The sequence below is a fragment of the Gavialis gangeticus genome, unplaced genomic scaffold (assembly GCF_001723915.1).
Source record: "Gavialis gangeticus isolate Ggan-Ray unplaced genomic scaffold, GavGan_comp1, whole genome shotgun sequence".
NCBI classification, from domain to species: Eukaryota; Metazoa; Chordata; order Crocodylia; family Gavialidae; genus Gavialis; species Gavialis gangeticus.
The window spans coordinates 37807647-37811069 of record NW_017729032.1 but is presented as its reverse complement, the minus strand read 5'-3'; positions in this window follow the sequence as shown (position 1 = coordinate 37811069).

Sequence of the window (3423 nt, the reverse complement as noted above, 5' to 3'; positions counted from 1 at the left end):
CCAGATGCCCATCCAACCTCCTCTTGAAGACCCCCAGGGTAGGGGAGAGCACCACCTCGCTTGGGAGCCCATTCAAGATTTTGGCTACTCTAACTGTGAAGAAGTTCTTCCTAATGTCCAGTCTAAATCTGCTCTCTGCTAGCTTATGGCCATTATTTCTTGTGACCCCCAGGGGTGCCTTATTGAGTAGAGCCTCATCAATTCCCTTCTGTGCACCCCATGATGAATTTATAGGCAGCCATAAGGTCATCTCTCAACCTTCTCTTGTGGAGGCTGAAGAGGTCCAGGTGCCCTAGTCTCTCTTTGTAGGGGTTGGCTTGCAAGCCCTTAACTATACGAGTGGCCCTTCTCTGGACCCTCTCCAGGTTATCCACATCCCTCTTGAAGTGTGGCACCCAGAACTGCATGCAGTACTCCAACTGCGGTCTGACCAGTGCCCGATAGAGGGGAAGTATCACCTCCTTGGTTCTGTTTGTCATGCATCTGCTGATGCATGATAAAGTGCAATTAGCTTTTCTGATGACTTCGTCACACTGATGACTCATGTTCATCTTGAAATCCACTAGGACTCCAAGATCCCTTTCCACTTCTGTGCGACCGAGCAGGTCATTTCCTAGGCAGCAGAAGTGTTGGAAATTTTTCCTCCCTAGGTGCAGCACTTTGCATTTCTCCTTGTTAAATTGCATTCTATTGTTTTCTCTCCATTTGTCCAACCTGTCCAGGTCTGGCTGTAGTTGTTCCCTGCCCTCTGGTGTGTCCACTTCTCCCCAAAGTTTTGTATCATCCGCAAACTTGGACAGAGTACACTTCACTCCCTCGTCCAAGTCACTGATGAAGACATTGAAGAGTATCGATCTAAAGACCGAGCCCTGCAGGACCCCACTACCCACTCCCTTCCAGGTCGATACCGACCCATCCACTGCCACTCTCTGGGTATGACCCTCTAGCCAATTTGCCACCCACCGGATTGTGTAATCATCCAAGTCACAGACTCTTAACTTGTTCACCAGTATGGGGTGCAATAACTTATTGAAGGCCTTCCTGAAGTCTAAGTAAATGATGTCAACCCCTACTCCTATGTCCAGGTGTTTTGTAACCTGGTCATAAAAAGAGACTGGATTAGTCAGGCATGATCTACCTGCTACGAACCTGTGCTGGTTTCCCCTCAGCATAATTTTTCCTGCTGGGCTCTCACATATATGAGCCTTAATAATCTTTTCAAAGACTTTGCCAAGGATGGAGGTGAGACTGACTGGTCTATAGTTGCTTGGATCTCCTCACTAATCCATTTACTGTCCCCATACAAGTGATGAAAGGGATGGGAACTGTTAGAAGAGTGCCCTGAGTGCTAAAAAAGTCATTCCAAAATTTCCCTGGGAATTTTTCCAAGGAAAAAGAATAATTTCCTTATATGATGGCTCCTGTTTACACAAAATTAGGTTTTCAAGTGAGTCAACAACACATAGTTTAATTGTTTAATAGTTTCATAGTTGGTAGGGTCAGAAGGGACCTGAGCAGATCATCAAGTCTGACCCCCTGCCATGGCAGGAAAGAGTACTGGGGTCAAATGACCCTGGCAGGGTGTTCATCTAGCCTCCTCTTAAAGACCCTCAGGGTAGGAGCCACTCCTGGTAGCATTCGGGGGAACAAGGACTCCCCCAATGCCTGCTGGTCCCCCCTGATTAGTTTGTAAACGGCGACTAGATCCCGCCTTCTCCTTCTCTTGTGGAGGCTAAACAGGTTCAGGTCCCATAGCCTCTCCTTGTAAGGCCTGCCCTGCTGCCCCCTGATCATGCGAGTGGCCCTCCTCTGGACCCTTTTCATGTTGTCCACATCCCTCCTGAAGTACCCAGCAGCCCACTGGCCTCAGGGGAGACAGCAGAACCAGGGGGCTTGTCCAGCACCCATCTGGGCTTGGGACTGTCTGCCTGACTTACTTACTGTAGTCCTTTGCCACCTGTGCATGTCCAACCCCTGATCTGAGGCCAAGCAGTGCATAGCCCCGGTACAGAGCATCTTATCTCTGAAGTGTTGCAAACTCTCACGAACAGCTTCTGTCTTATGGGTTACAGGGCCCTGGCAGCAACAGCCAGTGCCCTGCATCCTGCTGGCTGCTGCACTGGCCCTGCTAGCCCACCATGCTAACTGCTGTCTGACCTATGGCTGTCTTACTCCTCCTGGCTTCCCCACACACAGTGACCACCTGCCTATCTTTTGCATGCTGTCCCAGGACCACCACCACACACCTGCCACCTCAACCCTGTCCATCTGGCCAGACTCCACCAGGGATGCCAACTATGGGCTCTAGGATGCCACCTCTGGGGTCAGCATTGCCCTCCTGGACCTCTAGCCTCACCGCCTCTGAGCCCACTGGGCCAGCCAGGAGTGGTGGTGGTACATTGTTCAGCACACCTAGGATAATTAGCAATGGCTGGAGGCATTCTGCATGACCCAGGCCATCTTCTAGGACCTTCTGGAGCAGCTCCAGCCCCACTCTGGTGGGTGGCTGCCAGAGGGCAGGTGGGGCTAGGGTCAGGGGCTGGGTAGCAGGCAGCATGAAAGTGACTACCAGGGCCAGAATGGTGTCCAACACCTGATGGTCATCATCCATGGCCTGCACTGCCCAGGTCAGGATGACATTCTGCTCCCACAGCACCTTCACCCGCCCACACTGAAGGGTCAGGAGCTGCACCCCGAGCTCCCAGTCTGCCCAGTCTTGGCAACATTTGTGGGTGATGTCCTCTGCTTGCCACCTGTCCTGGTGGGCCACATCCTCAAACTACCAGGCCCGAGTGTCCTCCAGCCGGTCCTCTGATGCCATGATCAGGGCATCCAGGAGGAGGGTCCTGGTGGAGACAACAAATACACAGGGCCCTGGCTGTGGGTGGCAGTGACCTGGAACCCACATCTCAGCTGCCAAGGGTGGCCTCTCCTACATGTGCAGCTGCAGGCCTTGACGACAGCTGCAGCAACACCATAATGGTAAGTTGTTTGCAAGTAGTTTGAAACTTTGGAGTGAGTGATTACATGACTTCCTTCAATATTGCAAACCTTCCAAACTTCAGCACATTCCATTTCAGAACCATGACCAAAAGTCCATGGGCAGGATAATCCCTGCTAGACCCGATGTCCAGGATATGCAGCATCCTGGGTGATATTTAGCTAATATGTCCCACCGAACTCATGTGTGTGTGTGGGGGGGGGGAAGTCTGTTTTTTCAACTGTGTGCCAAACCCCACTCTTCTTCCTCTTCCTTTTTCTCCCTCCTCACAGAAATATTTTGTGGGCGGTACTCATCATGTGGCATCAACCAGCCCACAGCCCAGTGATGAGGAGAGTAGAGTGAAGATAGTGAAGAGTAGAGTTAAAAAACTTCAGTTTTTACAATTTTTTTACATTTTGTATATATTTTTATATTGTTAA